Genomic DNA, 25811 nt, shown 5'->3' on the forward strand with positions numbered 1-25811 from the left:
CAGTATGAATGCTAAAACCGCATTTGCCTTCCTTAATACTGAAGCAATCTGCAAATTAACCTTTAGGGAATCCTGCACAAGGACTCCCAAGTCCCTATGCACCTTGGATTTCTGAATTTGCTCCCCATTTAGAAAATAATCTGCCTTTATTTCTTCTACCAAAGTGCAGGACCATACACTTCCCAACACGGTATTCCATTCAGCTAAAGAATCCACTGAGACACATACGCCACAAGACTGATTCTTCACATGAATTCTCACTCAAGTTTGATCTTGCAAATTGGTACAATGCAGATGCTGGTTTGAGATATTTTAGGGTTTGACAGCTCTCCCTATTTCAAAATGGTGTATCAAGCCTCACACATCACCCAGTTTACACGAAAGTGGACTTTCGAACCACAGCTCATCAGGAATCAAAATCTTTGAATGAAGTGGCTGGCATGAAGATTCATCAGGGGAAGAAAGTATGAATTGATTGAGAAAGTGTAGCCTTATTAGTCAGTTGAAGAATCTAATGGCATCTCAACTTATTCTACTTGAGCTGTTGTCTTGAAGTCTAAATCATGAAGGGTCTCTGTTATTCAGTGGAGTAGGTCTTAGTACAGCTGTCACTTCTGATGAAGGAGATGCACCGACTCATCTTCAGAGGCAAGTGAGATGAATAGATGGTGATAGCTAGGATAAATGAGCAGCCAATGCACTTGGACAAACACTCATCCTGAGAGGCACAGCAAAGCCATTAGCATTCAGCCCACGTTTTCCACTTTAGCACCAGCAATTCCAGTGCTGAAAGCTCATGTAACAAGCTATTGATGTTGCATATATAGCTTGGGTTGCACCTAAAGCATTTGTGTTATGGATTACGCTGGTAATGAGTCAGACGCGAAGGCGAATAATTCTGCTGATGGAATACAAATCCACGAGTCAGGCCTGCTTGATGTATTTCTGTGAAGTAAGTAGGATAGTTTACTTGAAATGAACAGAAAAGAAAGAAGTCACATTAACACAAGCCCAGGATTTCCCAACTCATCTTACAACCCTAACTTGCATTTACTTAAACTCAAGAGATTCTGCAGAAGCTAGAAATTCAGAGTAACACACATACGAAATGCTAGAGGAACTCAGCAGATCAGGAAGCATGTATGGAAGGGAAGCAAACGGTCGACATTTTGGGCTGAGGTCTTTCTTCAGGATTTGGCATTTACAGTGCCTTTGTCGTAGGCACTTGACTTCTCTGGGATGTTACTAGACCATCACATTTGAGAAGGGACATTTAAGAGACACTTAGATATGCACGAGTGGTAGAAAATGGAGAGTTATGAAGGAGGGAAGGCTAGATTAATTTAATTTAATTAACTTATTTAGAGTTACAGTGTGAAACAGGACTTTTTGACCCAATGAGCTGTACCGCCCAGTTGAAAATAGCAACACTTTGTGGGCAACTTACAAAACTTCTAAATATACTTTTTCTGAACTACTCTCTCTGCAATCTGCAAACTGTAATTTCCCTTTACGCAACATACTCTTGAACTGATTTAATGAACTAACAATTTCACAATCTTCTGAAGAACTTAGCAGACTTAACTCTCAAGAATGCAGATACGGCAACTTTAAGTGGATGATGGTATATGAGCCTGGCCATAAGAGAGGGAGGAGGGGTGGACTCTCAGCCAGACTATAATGCTGGGGTGTGAAACCTTCTATACCCGGAATCTTGTTTGCAAAAAGAACACGACTGAGGACCCAAGGGCAAGTTTTTTGTGTTGGAGGAAAATAAGGAATTACTGTGTTTTTGTTTCACGGAGACATGGCTCATTCCAGGAATGTCAGAATTAGTGATCAGACCAGAGGGCTTCTCAATACACAGCAAGGTTCGTAATGCTGATTCAGAGAAGGCAAAAGGTGGGGGTCTGTGTTTCATGATAAACTCTTTGTGGTGCTTGGACACCACAGTCATATCACACTCTTGCTCCCCCGAACTGGAGTATCTTATGATTAAGTGTTGACTTTTCTACTTATGAAGAAAGTTCTTCTCCGTGACTCTAACCATAGTTTGCATAACACCAAAGACCAATGTTAAGCAGGTACTCGATGTACTAAGTACCACCAAGAGCAAACAAGAAACAGCCTTTTCAAGTCATTGCCGGGGACTTCAATCAAACTTGGTTGAAGGAATCCCTGATGAATTATCATCAACATATTATCTGCATCACCAGTGTTCCCAAAATATTTGACCACTGGTATACTACCATAAAAAATGCCTTCTGTTCAATCCCTAGACCCCCTTTCTGGAAATCTGATCATTTGGCTGTTGTTCACCTACCTGTAAACAGGCACAGGCTAAAGAACAAGACTCTAGAAATAAGGACTGTGGAGAGATGGTCATGTGAGGCAGAGGAGTGGCTCCAGGAATTATTTTGAGTCCAGTGGACTAGACAATGTTCAAGGACTCACCTGAGTATCTGAATGAACACGCAATGGATGTCACAGACTTTATACAAACAGACAAGAGTGGCTCCCACAAAAGCATTTGAAGTCATCTCCAACCAGAGCAAGGGTCCTAGGACAGATCCTTGCACTCCACTGGTCACCGAACTCCAGGCAGAATACTTTCCTTCCACTACTACCCTCTGCTTTCTTCCTGTAAGCCAATTTTTAATCCAAACAGCCAAGGTTCCACTGATCCCATGCCTCATGACTTTCTGGATGAGTGTCTCATGGGGGACATTGTCAAAAGCATTCACTGTGATGAAGTGTCTTGAGAAGCTGGTGATGAAACATATCAACTCCTGCCTGAGAAGTGACTTGAATCTGCTCCAATTTGTCTACCAGCACAACAGGTCCATAGCAGATGGCATTTCATTGTCTCTTCACCGAACCCCCGGAACATCTGAACAGTAAAGAACAGGAAATTCTTGACTACAGCTCAGCAGTTAATACCATCATCCCTTTAAAACTAATAAATAAGCTTCAAGACCTCAATACCTTCTTGTGCAATTGGATCCTTGAATACTTCACTTGCAGACCCCAGTCAGTTTGAATTGGCAACAACGGCTTCTTCACAGTCTCCATCAGCACAAGGCTGTGCGCTTTGCTGCTTGCTCTACACACTTTGCCCTTACAACTTTGATGCTGAGCACAGCTGCAATGCCATATTTAAGTTTGCAGACAACACTACTGTCATTGGCCGAATCAAAGGTGGTGAGAAATCAGAATATAGGAGGGAGATTGAAAATCTGGCTGAGTGGTGCCACAACAACAACCTCTTACTCGATGCCAGCAAGACCAAGGAGGTGATCTTTGATTTCAGGAGGAGAAAACCAGAAGTTAAAGAGCCAATACAAATTGAGGAATCATAGGTGGAGAGGGTCAGCAACTTCAAATTCCACACACTTCAGAGTGTTCTGATTTCAAAGAATCTGTCCTGGGTCAGCCCGTAAGTGCCGCTAAAAAGAAAGCACGGCAGTGTCCCTACTTTCTTACAAGTTTGCGAAGATTAAGCATGTCATCTAAAACTTTGACAAACTTCTATAGATGTATGGTGGAGAGTATATTGACTGGCTTCATTATGGATAATATGGAAAGAACAAAGCCCTTGAATAGAAAAGCCAACAAAATTGGGGATACAGCCAGTCCACCATAAGTAAAGTCTTCCTCCCCATTGAATGCATTTACATGCAGTGTTGTCACAGGAACACAGCATCGATCATCAAGGGTAGCCACGATCCAGGACACGATCTCTTCTCACTGCTGCCTTCAGAATGGACGTATAGGAGTCTCAGGTCCCACACCATCAGGCTGAGGAACAGTTATTATCCATCAACTGTCAAGCTCTTGAACCAGATTGGAATAACTTTACTCATCCTATCATTGATCTGTTCCCACAAACCATGGACTCACTTTCAAGGACTCTTCACATTAGTTCTCAATATTTATTGCTTATTTATTTATTTGTTTGTCTTTATTATTTCTCAGCTCAAGCGGGTAAAACCTGAGATACAGGCATAACGAAGCGCGTTCATTTTTAAATTGCTTGGAACTTACAGACTATTCTAGTCATGTCCAGTATTTTGGCTTTCTAGAGATTTACATGAATATTGCTGCGTAGAACTAATTGTTTAATGCTGCTGTGTAGCGACTTTGGGATGATACCAGTTGTAGATATTATTATTGTGACAATGTATACCCTGTTCATGTTCCATTGTCGTACAATTTCCTCTTTTAATTTAGTATATTTCTGGTGTTTTGCACATTGATTTCTTTATGCTCTATGTACTTAGAGTGGCTGTATCTATTAAGTAAGTTGTTCTTGTTTGTTTATCCTGTGTTATTATATCTAGATGGTTATTATGGATTGTTCTATCTGTAATAACAGATCAGTCATAACGTCATTTTTATGACTCTGACTCTAAAACTGGATCAGGCTTGTATTTATAGTCAGGAATGGCTTCTTTTATGAGTTTGTATTTTATGCAAGACTTTGGTGAATGATGTCAGCCACTTGATTGTGCCTGTGTAAGTAATCAGATTGAGTTAAACTGCTGCAGGATCCTGTAATGCGTTGGATTGTTTCTGTTTTCTCTTGGCATTTTCCGCATTAATTGTCTTGAATTAGTTGGTCTTTTATTATGTATTTTTGACAATTTATTGTGTTAACCACCGTGTCCTGTATTGCCACAAGGAACCTTTCTGTTTCTGGGAAGAGGTCTCCAATTCTGAACTAGGCATTTGACATCTAGTCTGCTCAGATCATGTGGATGTCTTCCATGAAAGGTCATGCTCTTCCGCCGGTTAATCTTTTCTTCTATAATAAGAATATCTTCATTTTTCTGGGCAGCACTTTCATTTAAGTTTAGTTATATGTACTTTATAACAGAATTGTTTATGCTTGCAATGAGTGCTGAATCCTGTTTTCGTTGATGAAAATATACCCTTGGAAGTTGTTCTGACTGTTGTGTAAATCTTCTATTCCTGTTACTTGTCTTCCTCCCCTGTCATAGAGTTAATCTTCTGTCATAAGAGTGTACATAGTGTATTCTAAAATTTGTTATTTCAGATCTTATTTTTCTTTGTAAATTTTCCAGATCAGTTTCAGACCAAGAGATTATGCTAAAAGAATATACTAATATGGCTATAATGAAAGTGTTTATTCTTTTTGTCATAGTTTTACTATTGAGCTCTGTTTGGCAGATTTTCTTAAGATTTGAAGTAAATTCTGTCAGAAGTTTTCCCTTTGATGCAATATGATCTATTTTCTTTGCTTGTTGATATCCCAGATACTTATATGTTTCATATTCATCCATCGGTTGTATTGTATCCTGCTGCTCTGTTTTGTGTTCTATTAGCCCTATTGCACCTTACTTTATGTTCAATATTCTGCACTTATCCAGTCCAAAGTTCATGTTTATATCTTTAAAAGATAGTTACATAGAACATAGAAAACCTACGGCACAATATAGGCCCTTCGGCCCATTAATTTGTTTGGAACATGTCTCTACCTTAGAAATTACTAGGCTTACCCATAGCCCTCTATTTTTCTAAGCTCCATGTACCTATGCAAAAGTCTCTTAAAAGACCCTATCATATCCGCCTCCACCACCCATTCCAAGCACTCACCACTCTCTGAATAAAAAAACCTACCCCTGACATCTCTTCTGTACCTACTCCCCAGCTCCTTAAACCTGTGTCCTCTTGTGGCAACCATTTCCGACCTGGGAAAAAGCCTGTGACTATCTCTACTAGTACTACTAGTTAAATTAATTGCTTTAGCTTTACTGATGAAGGCGTATATAATTTCAAATTGTGCATGTATAGCAGGTGTGCCAATGTATAATTCGTTTGGTTGTTTCTGATTTGATACCCAATTTTCATCGGATTCAGTAACTTATTATTGTTATCTTTTTCTCGGCTCAATCTGGTAAAACCTGAGGTACGGGCATAGCCAAGCACACTCACTTCTCAATTGCTCGGAGCTTTCAAACTATTCTAGTGCTGTTTGGTATCGTGGCTCTCTGAAGATTTACATAGATATTGCTATGTGACCCTAATTGTTTAATGCTATTGTGTAGTGACTTTGGAATGATACCAGTTGTAGATATTACTATCGGGACAATGTATGCCCTATTCATGTTCCATAGTCTTTCAATTTTGTTGTTTAAATTGGCATTTTTCTGGTATTTTTCACTTACTGATTTCTGTAAGTTTGGAATGGCTATGTCTATTAAGGAATTTGTTCTTGCTTGTTTATCATGTCATCTTATATCCGGATGGTTATTAGGGGTCATCCTATAAGTAATAAAAGATTGGTCATAATATAATTTGTGGGACTCTGACTCTAAAACTGGATTAGAATTGTACTTGTGGTAACATATGATTTCTTTTATGAGTTTGTATTTTATAGCAAGACTTCAGTGAAAGATGTTATCCACCTGATTGTGCCTGTGTAAGTAATCAGATTGAGTTAAACTGCTACAAGAACCTGTGATGTGTCAGATTGTTTCTGTTCTCTCTCAGCATTTCCTGTATTTATCATTTTGAATTTGCTGGTCTTTTATTTTGTATTTTTATTCTTTTTTTTTTTGTTAGCCACCTAGTCCTGTATTGTGAACCCTTCTGTTTCTGGGAAGAGGTCGCCAAATCTAAGCCAGGTTCTCGATGCTTCCCTGTTGACATCAGTCTGTTTAGATCGTGGGATGTCTTCCATGGAGTGCCATGCTCCTCCATTGTTTAACTTTTTCTTCAATAGTGATAATTTCTTTATTTGTCTGGGTTGTGCTCTCAGTTAAGTTTAGTGGTGTAAACTTCTTATCTGAATTGCATATGCTCACGTGGTGTGGAACCCGATGTTTGTTGGGTAAAATATATCCTGAGAAATTTAATCTATTGTTATTATTTTTTTCTTTCTTTTTGGTTTTCACAGTTTGTTGTCCTTTGCACATTGGTTGTTCGTCTGTCCAGTCGGGTGTGGTATTTCATTGATTCTATTGTGTTTTTTGTATTTGCTGTGAATGCCCGCTAGAAAACTAATCTCAAGGTTGTATATGGTGACATATATGTACTTTGGTAACAAATTTACTTTGAAGTTTGAAATTTCAACCCACCTAGTTAAGCCTATACTATCCACAGAACAATTTGCAATGATCAAACCGCAAACTGGTATGTCTTTGGAATGTGGGAGGAATCCGGAGCACTCAGGGAATGCCAATGGGCTCATGGGAAGGGCAAACAAACTTCTTAGAGATGGCATCAGAATTGAACGATGGACTCTAATGGCCCATAAGACCATTAAAACCATAAGACAACGGAGCAGAAGTCAGCCATTTGGCCCATCAAGTCTGCTCCGCCATTTCATCATACAGCCCATGCTGTAATAATGTTGTGCTAACTGGTATGCTACTGTAGCAATTTACCATAATGTATATTAAGAATTCTAGGGTAGGTTTATGTGATGGGGTGGAGATAAATCTCTACCAAAGGAAGTGTAAGGTGCTCCTTCCATCCACTAGCCTGCAGGTCACCTTTGGACAAGGTGTAGCTCCCAGGTCAGGGTCACATGAAGCCATGAGAGCAGGTTGTGGATGGCCGTATGACTATCTGGTGCATATCACAAGTCCTGGTTCTGTGATCTCTGATGCCATTTGAAGAGTATTGATAATGGCTGGGGTCACCTGTCTTGTAAAGACACTGCCCAGAAGAAGGCAATGGCAAACCACCTCTGTAGAAAAATTTGTTAAGAACGATCATGGAGAAAAGACCATTATCCACCCTGTCGTACAAAACAGCACATAATGATGATGATATTTTTGTATGATCTGTATGATTTGCCTGTATCTGCCTGTCCTCCTCCTACCTGCATAAAGAAATAAGGACAACAAAGAGATAGTCACAGGAGGCAGAGGAGCATCTACAGGCTTGGTTCGAGTTGGTGGACTGGGCTGTGTTGAAGGGCTCACGTATGGATCTGAATGAATACACCATTGTTGTCACAGAGTTTATAAAAGCAGTTGTAGATGAATGTGTTCCCACAAAATCATTCAGAGTCTTCCCCAACCAGAAACCCTGGCGATCATAAGATCTGCAATCTGCTGAGGGCCAGATCAGTGGCATCCAGGTCTGGCGACCAATTAAAATGCAAAAGATCCAGTTACAATCTCCAGAAAACCACCTCACATATGAAGTGGCAATTCTGGACCAACCTTGAATCATTGAAGGATGCTCAACAGTTGTGGCAAAGCTTGAATGCAAAGTACATTCTACATATGACATTGTGAAACCAAGCGACATTTGTGATAAAAAGGCTTCACTCCCAAACGAGCTCAATGCCTTTTATGCTCACTTTGAACATTAAACCACAGAGGCACCTTTATAAAGTTCCTCAGCTCCCAATGATCCTGTGATATCTGTCTCAGAGGTCAATGTGAGCACATCCTTCAGGGGGGTGAACTTACATAAAGCATCCAACACAAATGGGGTACCTGGCCAATTACTAAAGACCTGTGCTGATTAACTAGCTAGATGTTCACCGATATATTTAACCTCTTGCTTTGGCAGTCTGAAGTACCTGTTTGCTTCAAGCAGGCTTCAATTATACTGGTGCATAAGAAGAACGTGGTAACCTGCCTCAATAGACTATCGTCTAGTAGCACTTACATCCACTGTGATGAAATGCTTTGAGAGGTTGGTGATGAAACATATCAACTCCTGCCTGAGAAGTGACTTAGATCCATTCCAGTTTGCCTCCACTCACAACAAGTCCTCAGAAGATTTCATTTCATTGGCTTTTCACTCAACCATGGACTGTGAAGGTACAAACATCAGGATGCTCTTTATCGACTACAGCTCAGCATTCAGTGCTCTCAGCCCCCAAAGCTAATCAATAAGCTTCAAGACTTAGGCCTCATTATCACCTTGTACAGCTGAATACTTGATTTCTTCATTTACAGACCCCAGACGATTTGGATTGGCAACAATATTCCCTCCACAATCTCCATCAGCACAGGTACACCACAAAGCTAAGCTCTTAGTACCCTTGCTCTACTTGCATTACACTTACAACTATGTGGCTAATCACGACTCCAGTGCCACTTTTAAACTTGCTGATGACACCACCATTATTGGCTGAATCAAAGAAGATGATGAATCCGCATATGGGAGAGAGACTGAAAATCTGGCTGCATGGTGCCACAGCAACAACCTGTCACTCAGTGTCAGCAAGACCAAGATGCTGATTATTGACTTCAGGAGGAGGAAGCTGGAGATCCATGAGCCAATACTTATTAGGGGATAAGGTCAGAGGTGAGAAGGTCAACATTTTTAAATTCCTTGGTGTTATCATTTCAGATGATCTGCCTTAGGTCTAGCATGTCGGAGCCATTGTGAAGAAAGTATGGCAGTGCATCTATTTTCTTTGAAGTTTATGAAGAATTGGTATGTCATCTAAAACTTCGATGAATATCTGTGGTGCTGCAGTGGAGAGTATATTGAGTGGCTGCATCACGGCCTGGTATGGAAACAGCAACATTCTTGAATGGAAAAACCAACAAAAAGGTAACAGATATGGCCCAGTAAAGCTCACCCCAACAGTGAGCACAGTTACTTGGAAAGGTGTCACGTAAAGCAGTATCCATCATTAGGGGCCTCCACCACCCAGCTCATGCTCTCTTCTCACTGGTGCAATCAGGAAGAAGGTACAGGAGCCTGAGGATCCACAGCACCAGGTTCAGGAACAGTTTTACAGAAATGAATGGGGTAGTGTCCAGGAGATGAGTAGATATATGACTTGAAAGTCATCTCAGGGTCAGATAACTCGAGTTCAGCTTCTTGGCTCAGTTTTGATATTTTAAGAATTCAAGCATAAAGTTCTGTTTAGCCCACGACTAGCGTATTGCATCCAATTCTGGGCACCATGTTTTAGGAAGGATGTGGAAGCTTTGGGGAGGGTGCAGGACAGGTTTGCTAGGATGAGGGGTCTCGGCCCAAAATATCAGCTGGTTATTCTCCTCCATTGCTACTGCCTGACTTGTGGAGTTTCTCCAGCATTTTGTGTGTAACCAGGATAACACCTGGATTAAAAGGTATGTCTCATAGAAAGAGCTTAGACAAACATGAGCTGTTTTATCTGGAGTGGCAGACACTGTGGGAGATCTAATAGAATTTTATAAGACTATGAGAGGCAGTGACAGGATAGAGAGCCAGTATCATTTTCTCATGATCAAGCTGTCTAATGCAAAATAGCATCTATTTAAAGTATGAGAGCATACATTTAAAGGAGATGTGCAGGGCAAGATTTTTACTCAGAGAGAGAAGGGTGCCTTGAGTGTGCTGTCATTGGTGGTGCTGGAGGCAGTTACGACAGAGGCATTTAAAATGCTCTTAAATAGGCACATAAATGTGCAGAAAATGGGGAGATATGGACAATGTGTAGACAGAAAGATATGTTAACACCTGGAGGATACACTGTATTTCAGAATCAGAATAAGGTTTATTATCATTGACATATACTGTGAAATTTGCTGTTTGTTTGATACTGCAATAGCGTGCTAGATTTAAAAAATTACTATTTGCTACAACAAAAAAATAAAATAAATATATAATGCAAAAGAAGTAGTGTTCATGGGTTCATGGATAACTCAGAAGTCCGATGATGGAGGGAAAGAGGTGGTTCCTGGGTCTTCAGCCTCCTGTACCTCCTCCTTGAGGGTGTTAAGAAGAGGACATTCATTGATGGTGATGGTTTTAGTGATGGATTCCAAATTCTTGAGGCTCCCCTTTTGAAGACGTCTTGAATGGTGGGGACGGTTGTGCCTGTGATGGAGTTGGTTGAGCCTCTCTTGATCCTGTGCTTTAGTGCTTCCATGCCAGGCCATGATGCAGAATGCTTTTCACAATACATCTGAATGCACGTGCGCGCACGCACACACACACACACACACACACACACACACACACACACACACACACACACACACACACACACACACACACACACACACACACACACACACACACACACACACACACACACACACACACACACACACAACCTACTGGCGTGATTGCTTGTATTTACAATGTCTTAGCTAAAAGTTTCTGCCTGATGTAATCCTGATAAAACTGCTTCCATTTTGAGTACTCGAATTTCTCACAAGAAGCAATGTGACAATGTCCAATTTATCTGTTTCCAGGGGAGCTGTTTGAGAGAAAAACTTAGCCATTGCGAATAATAAGAAGGTAATGAAAAAAAAATTACAACCTCTGACTAGAAAATCAAAACAAGGCTGTAATGTTCAGGTTATATAAAGCACTGGAAAGTCTTCACTTGGAGTATTATTAGCAGTTTTGGGCCCTTTATCTAAGAAATGAAGAGCTGCCATTGGATGGTTCAAAGGATGTTCGCAGAAATGATTCTGGGATTGAAAAGCTTACCATATGAAGAATGTTTGATGTCTGTCATCCTCTCCTCACTGGAATTCAATAGAAAGAGGTGGGATCTCATTGAAACCAACTTAATGTTGAAGGGTCTTGATAGAATGGATGAAATGGTGGAGCAGACTCGATGGGCCAAGTGGTCTAATTTTGCTCCTATATCTTATGGTCGTATGGTCTCTGGTTTTGGCTCATCAAATAATCTTACTTATTCTCTAATTTGAGTTAATTAAGACCATAAGGTTATGAGAAAGACATAGGAGCAGGATTAGGCTATTCAGCCCACCATTTGCTCCGCCATTCCATCATGGCCAATCCATTTCCCTCTCAACTCCATTCTCCTACCTTGTTCCCATAACTTCTGATGCCCTTACTAATCAAGAATTTATTGATGTCCACTTTACATATGACCTCCACAGCCATCTGTGACATTGAATTCCACAGACTCACCACCCTCCGGCTAAAGAAACTCATTTGATGTCTGTTCTAAAGGGATGTCCTTGTATTCTGAGGCTGTGCCTTCTGGTCCCAGACTCCACCACTACAGATAGATTAAGAATGAAGCCTATCAATTGCATGCTCTGAAATTGCCTCATTTGCAGGAAATGAAATTTGAACTAAACCTTCTGTGGAATATTTCCCAACATTTTTTATTGACTTGAATTTCCAAATGAAAGACCTTGTAGGATAATTTAGAGTTTTTCAGGCATGCTAATTGCATTTCACTCTGAACTGGGACTATTGCAAGTGGTAAATTCTTGAACAGCATTGACATAATTATTTTGTTTTGCGAACTTCATTCCCTTAGAACTAACTTTTCAGTATCTTACTATCATTCTCTTCTGCCTTATTAACAATAGTTTCAATGAGGTAGCAAAGACAACGGTGCTGTACCTCTTGACAGTGTCCTCGTTCAAACTCAACCCACAGGGTGGAATGTCCTTTCCCAATAGTACATTGTTCTCATCCAAGCCTGGAAAACACCATCCATTATAAATTTAACCATGGAAACCATAAAAGATTGTACAACCTCTTTCAGGGATCTGTACCTCAACATAACTAATAGTCCTGCTATCTTCTTCTCTGGTCTTTCAACCTCATACAATTGCACTGAACCAGAATAACTTCTGCTTTCTTGGGGAATTCTTAGACCTTTTACAATTTGACGATTGTTGCTGTCTTCTCCAAGAATCATCACCTTGTCGTGGTAGAGCGACTTGTGAGTTCCCAAGATCCTGAGCATGATGCTGACTGGAGCTTAGCTCCTGGTAAGGTCACTCTTGGTAAAGTTAAGTGGGAGGTTGCAAGCAAAGATTGATCCATCCAAGACCTCAGCGTTGGAGCTGGCAGAAGATGGTGACATATCATAATGGCAGTGAAAGTAGAGGAAGGGTGCAGCAGTGAAGAGTTCCCAGTCATCTTGTACTCCACTCCACGGGACCCTGACCCCAATCAGTCAAGGGCTGTGTGGTAGCCTGTGAAGATTAGACATGCACAGGGGTTCTGCTTTAATGGAGTAACACTGAAATGGATGGGGAAAACACCTTGGAAAGTTGCAAACTCAACTAACTCCATCATGGGCACAAGCTTCCCCAGCATTGAAATACCTTCAAAAGGCGATTCCTCAAAAATGTGGCATCCATCATTAAGACGGCCATCATTCAGGACATGCTCTTTTCTCATTGCTACCACCTAGGAGGAGTCATAGGAGGCTAAAGACACACACTGAACATTTCAGGAAAGCATCTTCCCCTCTGCCTTCAAATTTCAGAATAAACAATGAACCCATGTACACTAATCACTATATTTACTCTTCTCTTTTTGCACTATTATATAATTTAATTTTGTATGTTTATTGTATGTCTATATGGACTTCAGTAAGGCCTTTGACAAGGTTCCGCATGGAAGGTTAGTTAGGAAGGTTCAATTATTAGGTATTAATGTTGAAGTAGTAAAATGGATTCAACAGTGGCTAGATGGGAGATGCCAGAGAGTAGTGGTGGAAAACTGTTTGTCAGGATGGAGGCCAGTGACTAGTTGTGTGCCTCAGGGATCTGTATTGGGTCCAATGTTGTTTGTCATATACATTAATGATCTGGGTGATGGGCTGGTAAATTGGATTAGTAAGTATACAGATGATACTAAGGTAGGTGGCGTTGTGGATAATGAAGTAGGTTTTCAAAGCTTGCAGAGAGATTTAGGTCAGTCAGAAGCGTGGGCTGAACGAAGGCAGATGGAGTTTAATGCTGATAAGTGTGAGGTGCTACATTTTGGTAGGAATAATCCAAATAGGACATGCATCGTAAATGCTAGGGCATTGAAAAATGCAGTAGAACAGAGTGATCTAGGAATAATGGTGCATAGTTCCCCGAAGGTGGAATCTCACGTGGATAGGGTGGTGAAGAAAGCTTTTGGTATGCTGGCCTTTATAAATCAGAGCATTGAGCATAGGAGTTGGGATGTAATGTTAAAATTTTACAAGGTATTGGTAAGGCTGAATTTGGAGTATTGTGTACAGTTCTGGTCACCGAATTATAGGAAAGATATCAACAAAATAGAGAGAGTACAGAAAAGATTTACCAGAATGTTACCTGGGTTTCAGCACCTAAGTTACAGAGAAAGGTTGAACAAGTTAGGTCTTTATTCTTTGGAGCGTAGAAGGTTGAGGGGGGATGATTGAGGTATTTAAAATAATGAGAGGGATAGATCAAGTTGACGTGGATAGGCTTTTTCCATCGAGAGCAGGGGAGATTCAAACAAGAGGACATGATTTGAGAGTTAGGGGGCAAAAATTTAAGGGTAGCATGAGGGGGAATTTCTTTACTCAGAGAGTGGTAGCTGTGTGGAATGAGCTTCCAGTAGAAGTGGTAGAGGCAGGTTCGGTATTGTCATTTAAAGTAAAATTGGATAGGTATATGGACAGGAAAGGAATGGAGGGTTATGGGCTGAGTGCAGGTTGGTGGGACTAGGTGAGAGTAAGCGTCGGCACAGACTAGAAGGGCTGAGATGGCCTGTCTCCGTGCTGTAGTTGTTATTTGGTTATATGGTTATATATTTCTTATTGTAATTTATAGTTTTAAAAGTTATTATGTATTGTACTATACTGCTGCCACAAAATAAGTAATTTTGCAATGTATGCCAGTGATATTAAACCTGGTTCTGAGTCTGAACCCTTTCAGACAGTATCATACTCAACTCAAGTGATAACACCTACCATTTCTGTTGTTGTTGCTGCATATTCAGATGGGATTTTAAGTTCCTCTGTTGCCAGGAGTATTTCATTTTTGGAATCCAACCTCTCCTTCTTGGTTCTTGTTTCTCTAAAATTTACTCAAGCTATTGTGGGAAGCTCTCTTCAGGACTGTCACCCGTGTTCTCATGATTATGCTGCACTCTTGTCTTGCTGAAACCATGACAGAATACAGAACTGTAGATCCAGCTTCACGAGAACTTGGAAAGCATCAATCAACTCCGTACTGATTAACTAGAAAACATAAACATACACACAAAAATCCAGTGCCGAAAAATGATTGTTTAAAAATTTTAACAACAACACACACAAAATGCTGGTGGAACACAGCAGGCCAGGCAACATCTATAGGGAGAAGTGCTGTCGACATTTCGGGCCGAGACCCTTCGTCAGGAATTTATTTTAAAATTTTATTTAATTTTTATTGCAGAAGCAGAACAGGTCCTTCTGGCCCAATGAGCTCCCACCAGCCAATTACACCCAACTGACAAATTGGCCTACAAACCCATATGTCTTTGGAATGTGGGATTGAGCTGAAGCACCTGGAGGAAACCCACATGGCCATGGGGAGAATGTACAAACTCCTTACAGGCAGTGGGGGCGGTGGATAGAACCGGGATCACTGGAGCTATAAAAGGTTGTGCTGAGTGCCATGCTACCATGCCACACTTCCTGTTCAAAACCTACAGTGTAATGCACACATGTACAACACCAGCAAAGTAGTAATATGTATCCAGGGTAATCTGTTCCATAGTAGTTAAACAAGGGACCATACATTGGAATTCATGACAAAATACACATCAAGGAAGTTGGCTTCAAGAAGCACCTTCAAATAAAGGAAGAAGCACTTCAGTGACAAATATGTCTATGAAGGAAACTCAGAAAAGCTTTGGGATATCTTGAATACTGAAAAATGAAAGCATATATTTGATAAAAACTGGTAGTTTGGCTTTAGATTGAAATAAACTACAGAAGGTTGTATATTCAACCAGCTCCATCTCAGGTACAAGCCTCCTCACCATCAAAAGGCAAAATGTCAAGAAGGCAGCACCCTTCATTAAGGATCTTCATCACCAGGACATCCTCTTTTCCCAGTACTACCATCAGGGAAGAGGGACAGGAGCCTGAAGACACACACTCAAAATTTAAGCCGTAAGATCATAAGACATAGGATTTTCTGTATTATCCCCCTTAACCCCATTCTCCTGCCTTCTCCCTGTAATATATGATGCCCTTACAAATCAGGAACCTATCAAATTTCATTTTAAATATACCCAATAACTTGGCTTCCATTGCCATCTATTCATCACACTGTGGAATAAGAAATTCCTCCTCATCTCTGTTCTGAAGGGACATCCTTATATTCAGAGGCTCTGTTCTCTGGTCCTAAACTCCTCCACTATAGGAAACATTCTTTCCATGGCCATTCTATCCAGGCCTTTCAATATTTGATAGAGATTCCCCACTCATTCTTCTAAACTTCCAGCGAGTACAAGTTAAGTGCCATCAAACACTCCCCATACATTAACCTTCCATGAAACTCCTCTGGACTCCAGTGTTTCCATGAGATAGCTTTATAGAGCAGTTCATTGTTGAGCCCACTCAGGGATCAGTTATTCTGGATTGGCTGTTGTGCAATGAACCAGAATTGATTAGAGAGCTTAAGATAAAAGAACCCTTTGGGGAAAAGTGATCAGATTCACCATGAAGTTTGAGAAGGCGAATCTAAAGTCAGATGTATCAGTATTACAGTGGAGTAAAGGGAAATACGCAGGCATGGAAGAGGAGCTGGCCGGATTTGATTGAAAAAGATCACTGCCAGGAATGACAGCAGAGCGGCAATGGCTGGAATTTCTGGAAGCAATTGGAAGGCACAGGATATATACATCCCACCAAAGAGGAAGAAGTATTCTAAAGGCAAGATGACACCACTGCTAACACGAGAAGTCAAAGCCAACATAAAAGCTAAAGAAACCGCATATAACAGAGCAAAAAATAGTGGGAAGTTAGAGGATTGGGAAATCAACAGAAAAGGCAACTGAAAAAGTCATTATAAAGATGGAATATGAAAGTAAGCTAGCCAATAATATTAAAGAGGATACCAAATGTTTCTTCAGAAGCATAAAGTGTAAAAGAGAGGTGAGAGTGGATATCGGACCACTGGATAATGATGCTGGAGAGGTAGTAATGGGGGACAAAGAAATCGTGGATGAACTGAATAAGAATTTTGCATCAGTCTTCACTGTGGAAGATACTAACAGTATAGTGGAAATTCTAGGTGTCATAGAGTGTGTGAAGTTAGTATTACTAGATAGAACCTTCTTGAGAAACTGAAAGATCTGAAGGTAGATAAGTCATCTGGACCAGATGGTGTACCACCCAGGGTTTGAAAGAGGTAGCTGAAGAGATTGTGGAGGCATTAGTAATGGTCTTTCAAGAATCAATAGTTTCTGGAATGGTTCCTGAAGACTGAAAATTTGCATATCTCACTCCACTCTTCTAGAAGGAAGAGAGACAGTAGAAAGAAACATATAGGCCAGTTAGTCTGACCTCAGTGGCTGGAAGATGTTGGACTCTATCATTAAGGAAGAGGTCTTAGAGTACTTGGAGGCACATGATAAAATAGGCCATGGTCAGCACGGTTTCTTCAAGGGAAAATCTTGCCTGACAAATCTGTTGGAATTATTTGAAGAAATAACAAGCAGAATAAACAAAGGAGAATCAGTTGATACTTGGATTTTTAGCAGGCCTTTGACAAGGTGTAACACATGAGGTTACTTAACAAACTATGAGCCCTTGGTGTAACAGCAAAGATACTAACATTGATAAAGCACTGACTGATCGGCAGGAGGGAAAGAATGGGAATAAAGGGAACCTTTTCTAGTTGGCTGTCGGTGATTAGTAGTGTTCCACAGGGGCCTGTGTTGAGACCGATTCGTTTTTACGGTATATGTTAGTGATTTGAATGATGGAATTAACATCTTCATTGAAAAGTTTGCAGACAATATGAAGATAGGTGGAGGGGCAGGCAGTTTTGAGGAAGGAGAGAGGCTACAGAATGACTTAGACAGATTAGAAGAATGGGCAAAGAAGGAATACAGTGCCGGGAAGTGATTTGTCATGCACTTTGGTAGAAGGAATGAAAGGGTTGATGATTTTCTGATGACAAGAAAATGCAAAAATCTGAGGCACAAAGGGACTTGGGAGTCTTTTTGCAGGATTCCCTAAAGGTTAATTTGCAGGTTGATTCTGTGGTGAGGAAGGCAAATGAAATGTTACCATTCATTTCAAGGGGACTAGAATATAAAAGCAAGGATGTAATGTTAAGACTTTATAAAGCCTCAGCTGGAGTATTGTGAGCAGTTTGGGACCTCTTATCTTAGATGGGATGTTCTGAAACTGGAGAGGATTCAAAGGAGGTTCATGAAAATTATTGCAGGATTGAATGGCTTGTCATATGATGAGCATTTGATGGCTCTGGGCCTGTATCCATTAGAATTTAGAAGAATGAGAGGTGACCTCATTAAAACCTATCGAATGGTGAAAGGCCTGGTAGAGTGGATGTGGAGAGGATATTTCCTAGGGAGGGAGAGTTTAAGACTGGAGGATACAGCCTCAGAATAGAGGGGCCTCCTTTTAAAACAGAGATGAGGAGGAATCTCGTTAGCCAGAAAGTGATGACTCTGTGGAATTCTTTGCCACAGCCAGCTGTGGAGGTCAAGTCTTTATGGATATTTAAGTGAGAGGTTGATATATTCTCGATTGGTCAGGGCATAACGAGATACAGGGAGAAGGCAGGAGATTGGGGCTGAGAGGAAAATTGGCTTAGCCATGATGAAATGCTGGAGCAAACCTGATGGGCCAAATGGCCTAATTCTGCTCCAGTATATTGTCTTATGATCAATGTTGGCACATCCTTTCTTAGATAAGGGGCACAAAACTCTTCACAATTCTCCATATAGTTTGACTAATGCCTTATAAAGCCTCAGCATTAAATGCTTGCTTTTATATTCTAGTCCTCTTGAAATGAATACTAATATTGCATTTGCCTTCCTTACCATTGCGCGAGCCTGTAAGTTAACATTTAGGAGCGAATTCTGAATGAGAATTCCCATGTCCCTTTGCACCCCCCCCCATTTAGAAAATAGCCTACGCCTTTATTCCTTGTGCTAAAGTGAATGACCATAAACTTCCCTGCATTATATTCCATTTCCCACTCAGAGCATGGTTTAAGGGCAAGATTTCCCCTTAACATTGGCCTAATTTTATCATATGCCTCCAATTACCAAAAGACCTCCTCCTTAATAATGGACTTCAAAATCTTCCCAAACACTGAAATCAGACTATCTGGCCTAACTCAGTCCTGAGGAGCATCTCACATTGGTTCCCCTCCATGTTCTTTTTCTTAAGTCAATCTCCCCTAATGGGGCATAGGCCACCTCTGTCTTGGGCCAACTTTTCAAGTTGTCCCCAGGCGTAGCCCATCTTCGAAGATCCTTCCTCTCCCAGGGATGAGAACATTGGAGCATCTGTTGCTGTTTCTGTAAGTCTGGGATTTTATGGGATGGGTTTTCTAGCCCCATGCCCAACCCTCCTCCTTTCACCACCGGGCTTGGGATCATCCATGATGAAATTCCTACAAGTTATACATTGGGAAAATAATTCCACCAGTCCTTTATTCTCACCGGCTCTATAGTTCGGAACTCCTGTCCAACGGCACCTTTGGAGCACTTCCACCTGGAAACTGTAGCAATCTATGACAAAGGCTTGCCCACTTTCTTCAGGACAATTAGCAAAAGGGCAATGTGTTCAATGAAGGAATAAATGAAAATATAATCACAAGATCATTAAATAAGCGAAGTGGAACATAAGATTTTGACTAGAAAAGATATACATATACTCCTAACGTTGACTTCTCGAGAAGATTCACCTTCACACGGGCACCACAGTAGCATAGCAGAAAGCACAACGCTGTTACAGATCAGTGCATTTTGGAGTTCAGAGTTCGATTCCAGCACTGTATGTAAGGCACTTGTGTGTTCTCCCCACGAATCGCACGGGTTTCCTCTGGATACTCTGGTTTCCTCCCACATTCCAAAGATGTACCGATTAGAGGGTTAATTGGTCATTATAAATTGCCCTGTGATTAGGCTAGTGTTAAATTGGTGGGGTTGCTGGGAGACAGCACTCATTGGGGCCAGAAGGGGCCTGTTCTGCGATGTATCTCTAAATAAATAAATAAAATAAAGTTCTCTATCCCATGCCACAATTATCCACAATGTTTTGTACTTTCTTTGGAGCATTGATCCATTCTGACTTAAAATTTAATAAAAATGTCAACATCTGTTAACATGTCTGAAAATTATATCAGAAGTATTCAAAAAAAGAACATTAGATTATCGGAATGATTTTCTGGATTTGTTCAGCCAGCACCGAATCAAATCAAATCAAAATTTAATGCTTACTGAACCCCCACTGACTCATTTAGATAGGTGCATTTCTTCTCCTATATGGATAGACCAAGTAGTGTTAGCCCATTGGTCGAGGCAGTTGATGCAAGAAGACTTAAGTTCAAATCCCAGATGAGTCTTCACTTTGTGAGGTTAGTAGAACTGCTGTCTCACAGCTTCAGTATCCTGGGTTCAAACCTAACGACAGCTGTCTGCGTGAAGATTTCATGTTCTCCCCCTGTCTATCTGCGGCATGTACGGTAGCGCAGTGGTTAGCACAATGCTTTAAAATGCAGGTGACCCGGGTTCAATTCCCGCCGCTGCCTGTAATGAGTTTGTATGCTCTCCCCATGACCACATGTGTTTCCTCCGGGTGCCCCAATTTCCTCCCACAGTCCAAAGATGAATCAGTTGGTGGGTTAATTGGTCATTGTGAATTGCTCCATGATTAGGCTAGGATTAAATCGGGGGGATTGCTGTGCTGTGAGGCTCAAAGGGCTGGAAAGGTCTATTTTTGCACTGTATCTCAATTAATCAATAAATAAATATTCCTCTGCATGCTCTTCCACATCCCAAAGGAGTACAGGTCAGAAGGTTAATGGGCCACTTTAAATAATGCGTAGGTGAGTGCTTGGAAGGAGCTGATGGGAATGAGGGGAGAATTTATAAGGCCATAAGATATAGGAGCAAAATTAGGCCATTCAGCCTATCGAGTCTGCTCTAGCTAGTTTATTCTCTTCTCATCCCTCTTCTCCTGCCTTCTCCCCATAACCACTCAATCTGGTCCTGGAGCAATGCTGTTCCATTTGGCTGCATTCATGAGTACTCATGTTTGGTTGAATGTCAGATAAACTAGAACTTGAGTTTATAGTCTTATTCTAGCAGGCACAGGTTCAGGGCTATCAAACCAGGCCAAGTGGAGAGTGACAGGTTCTTGACTAATCAAGAACCTATCAACCTTTGCTTTAAATATACCCGCTGACTTGATCTCGACAGGTGTCTGTGACAATCAATTCCACAGATTCACCAACCTCTGACTAAAGAAACTTCTACTTATCTTTGTTCTAAATAGACATCCCTCTATTATGAGGCTGTGCTCGCTGGTTCGAGACACCCACCCCCCTCCCCCCACTACAGGAACCATTCTCTCCATGTCCACCCTATCCAGGTCTTTCAATATTTGATAGGTTTCAATGAGACACCCCTAATGCTTCTAAACTCCAGAAAGTACAAGCCCAAAGCCATCAAACATCCTCAAAAATTAACCCATTTGATTCTGGAATCATTCATGTGAACCTTCTCTGAAACTAAAATAAGGGGCCCAAAACTGCTTGCAAGTTTCTAAGTGCAGTCTAAGTGAGGCCTTATAAAGCTTCAGTACACTCTAGTCCTCTTATAAACATTGGTTGGACCATACTTGGAGTACTGAGAACAGTTTTCGGCCCCATATCTAAATAAAGATGTGCTGGTATCAGAGAGATTCCAGAGGAGGTTTATGAGAACCATGAAGGGTTTTGGCCCAAAATATCAACTGTTTCTTCCTGTCTATTGATGCTGCCTGACCTGATGAGTTCCTCCAGCATCTTGTGTGTGTTACTCTGGATTTCAAGCAGCTGCAGAATTTCTTGTATTAATGAAAGGATTAAAGTATCAGGAGCATCAGGTAGGCCTGAACCTATACTTGCTGGAGTTCAGAGGAATAAGACCATAAGACAGAGCAGCAGAATTGTGCCATTCAGCCCATTGTCTGTCATGCTATCCCATCATAGCTGATTTCAACCACATTCTCCTGCCTTCTCCCCATAATCTTTGACACCCTTATAACAAGTGAAGGGGAATCTCATTGAAACTTACAGAAGTGCTAGATAGAGTGGACATGGAGAGGATGTTTCCAATAGTGGGAGAGTCTAGGAATAGAGGACACAGCCTTAGATTAGACGGGCATTGTGTCAGAACAGAAATGAGGGTGGATTTCTTTAGCCAGAAGGTGGCAAATCTGTGGAATTCATTGCCATGGGCAGTTGTGCAGGCCAAAGTCATTGGTTATATTTAAAGCAGAGGTTGGTAGGTTCTCTATTAGTCAGGGTATCAAAGGTTATAGGGAAAAAAAGAGGAGAATGGGGTTGAGAAGGATAATAACTCACCCTTGATAGAATGGCAGAGCACTCTAGATGGGACGAAAGGCCTAATTCTGCTCCAGCATCTTATGGGAAATTAAACGTGATTAGTGCAGGAAAAGAGTAGCTGAGGGCTGACTGTCTCAATGTGAACCTGGAAGGTTGAAGTACCCGCTTCCACACCTCATAAATCTATGACCATACTTGACATTAACTATCAAGCTTATGATCTTCCCCACTTCCAATTTTGTTCCACACCTAAACCATATATTCATAAATGTGCAACTCAGTGCATGTTTCCTTGAGCTACTGTACAGGCTGGAGTATTTAAAGAGGATTGCTAGGTATTAGTAGTAGTGGAACTTTCTGGAGAATTCCTCTGCGTGACTTTATTTAACATGAGGAAGCTGATGCATAGGCAGTCAGCACTCTGTACTTGACAGGTCAGGGTTAGGGTTCAGTGGCACGGAATGGAAAACAACTGGGGCCTATCGGCACTGCAGGCTTTCCTCTGCCTTCACTGCCATTGTGATGTGTTGAGCTCTTGGTTGGACTGGAACCTACCCTTTGACCTTATCAGGAGCTTCTGGACTGTGGGAGGAAACCAGAGAACCTGGGGAAACCCACACGCTCACAAGAACGAATGAACAAGCTTTTTACAGGCAGCACTGGTAATGAACTTTGAACTCTGATACGCCGAGCTATAATAGCATCACACTAACCACCACTAGTCATTGAAGGTGGGCATGCAGGTACAGCCGGTGGTGAAAAAAGCAAATGGTATGTTGGCATTCATAGCAAAAGGATTTGAGTACAGGAGCAGAGAGGTTCTACTGCAGTTGTACAAGGCCTCGGTGAGACCGCACCTAGAGTATTGTGTGCAGTTTTGGTCCCCTAATCTGAGGAAAGACATTCTTGCCATAGAGGGAGTACAAAGAAGGTTCACCAGATTGATTCCTGGGATGACAGGACTTTCATATGAAGAAAGACTGGATCGACTAGGCTTATACTCACTGGAATTTAGAAGATTGAGGGGGGATCTTATTGAAACGTATAAAATTCTAAAGGGATTGGACAGGCTAGATGCAGGAAGATTGTTTCCGATGTTGGGGAAGTCCAGAACGAGGGGTCACAGTTTAAGGATAAAGGGGAAGCCTTTTAGCACCAAGATGAGGAAAAACTTCTTCACACAGAGAGTGGTGAATCTGTGGAATTCTCTGCCACAGAAAACAGTTGAGGCCGGTTAATTGGCTATATATAAGAGGAAGTTAGATATGGCCCTTGTGGCTAAAGGGATCGGGGGTATGGAGAGAAAGCAGGTACAGGGTTCTGAGTTGGATGATCAGCCATGATCATACTGAATGGCGGTGCAGGCTCGAAGGGCCGAATGGCCTACTCCTGCACCTATTTTCTATGTTTCTATGTTTTTACGCTACAGTAAAGCAATAAGTTTTGATAAGGTGAACTAAGAAAGCATTAGCCTGAATGTTGAAGTGATTGGTTTGTTTCTCTATAATTCACCGTAAATACCTCCTTTCTAAATTCTTCATATATTTAAATTAACTCATTACCTCCATTTGCCTGATTTCATCATCACATTTTGGGATCTCTGTGCTTCTCCAAAGTCAAAATTGGGTTTATTGTCAAAGGCACAAATAGAAAACTTGCAGCAACATCACAGGTACGTGGCATCATATAAGCAGCATTCATAAGAAAACCATAAAATATACACAATTACAAGAAAGAACACAAGTAGAACAAAGCAAAACTTGAAGTCTGTTTTAGTGCAAAGTGATAAAAGTGGTCACTATGTTGCTAAACTGTAGTGATTTGGCTTGAGCTGATTGGTTCAAGAACAAAATGTTTGAAAGAGGGTAGCTGTTCTTGGAACTAATGGGGTAGGACCTCAGGCTTCTGTACTCCCTGACCAATGGTAGTTGCATGAACATAGTATGGCCCAGATGGTGGGATCTCTGATGACATCATGATCATTGTCAGAATTATCCACTCAACCAACAGTGGGCATGCATTCTCTTGCCTGGTTCCAAAGTTCATCATTCCTAAGAACTGCCTTTCCCTTCCACTCTCTAACTCTCTTGTACCCACTACTTCTCTTTCTTTCTCTCTCTCTCTCTCTCTCTCTCTCTCTCTCTCAGTCTTTCTCTTTCTCTCTCTCTGACACTCTCTCTCCTTCTCTTTCTCTCCCTCTTTCTCTCTGTTACACACTCTCTCTCTCTCTCTCTCTCTCTCTCTCTCTCTCTCTCTCTCTCTCTCTCTCTCTCTCTCTCTCTCTCTCTCTCTCTCTCTCTCTCTCTCTCTCTCTCTTTCTCTCCCAGACTCTCCTTTCTCTCGGACACCCCTCTCCCTCTCAGGCTCTTCTCTCTGACCAACCCCCTCTCTTTCTCTCTTCCTCTCTCTTCTCTTTCTTTCTTTGTCTATCTTTCTGTTTCCCATCTTCTGTGTCTGCCTCTCTCATTTTTTCTATTTCTCTCTCTATCTCTCTGTCAGAGTCTGTCTCATTTTTCTTTCTATCTGTTTGAATGTCTCTCTTTGTTGTTTATTTCTCTCCATGTACCTCATCCCTCTGTCTTTGCGCCTGTGTCTCTATCTCAATCTCTCTAGCTCTACTTATTCCTCTCTTTTATTGTAAAACATGTATCAAAATCTCTCCCTTTGACCTAACACCTACCCTCCAGTGGTACACTAACCTTCAGGGAAATACCTTAGAGTTAAATTTGTTCTCCAGCAGGGTATTAGATTGATAAGAATATAAGACATTAAAATCTGACAGACTTCCCTCTTAGGATATAAGAAAACAAAACAGATGTCAAATTTTGTTTGATAATGCATCTGAGGAATCGCATCAGGATATTTCATTGCTTTAAAGGTGCTAACTGAACTGAATTGCCTTTGTAGAATTTGATCTTAATCTCTGTTTAGCTTTCTGAAGTTCAAATTTCAAAGCACGTTTATTATCAGTATGTGTACATTATATTGAAATTTGTCTTCTTACAGGCAGTCATGAAACAAAGAAACCCAATAGAACCCATTGAAAAAGACTGTCGAACTACTAATGTGCAAAAAAAGAACACATCATGCAAACAATAAAAAGTAAGCAAATAACCTTCAGAACTAAAGCTCGCTGAAGTGAGTTTACGGCCAGGAAGACAGTTACAGCCAACCCAGGAGCCCATTAGTTGCAGGCCACAGCCTCAATTCAGCACAGAGATGAATAAATGTGTCTGAGCAGTAAGCTGAACACTGGACCATACCTCATCTCTGGCCCCGACACCCTCTCCCTGTCAGCAACACACAATTAGAAACTTGCCCCAACTACCATGCTCTCTTTCAAAACAAAATCCTTTAATTTTGAGGGTGCAGTTAAATCCGGGCGATTTCAAAGTTTCTAACATCTCTGTTACAATGCCTTGTCAGACCAATTAATGACGGAGAAATGGTGGAGTTGTGAAGTGAGGTCACAGACTGGAAAAATTCTGATTGAATAGGAACGTTGACAGTAAATGGATTGGTGGCCCAAGCTGTTCTATACTCCTGTTCCTCTATAATATT

The sequence above is a fragment of the Hemitrygon akajei genome, chromosome 4 (assembly GCF_048418815.1).
Source record: "Hemitrygon akajei chromosome 4, sHemAka1.3, whole genome shotgun sequence".
NCBI lineage: Eukaryota > Metazoa > Chordata > Chondrichthyes > Myliobatiformes > Dasyatidae > Hemitrygon > Hemitrygon akajei.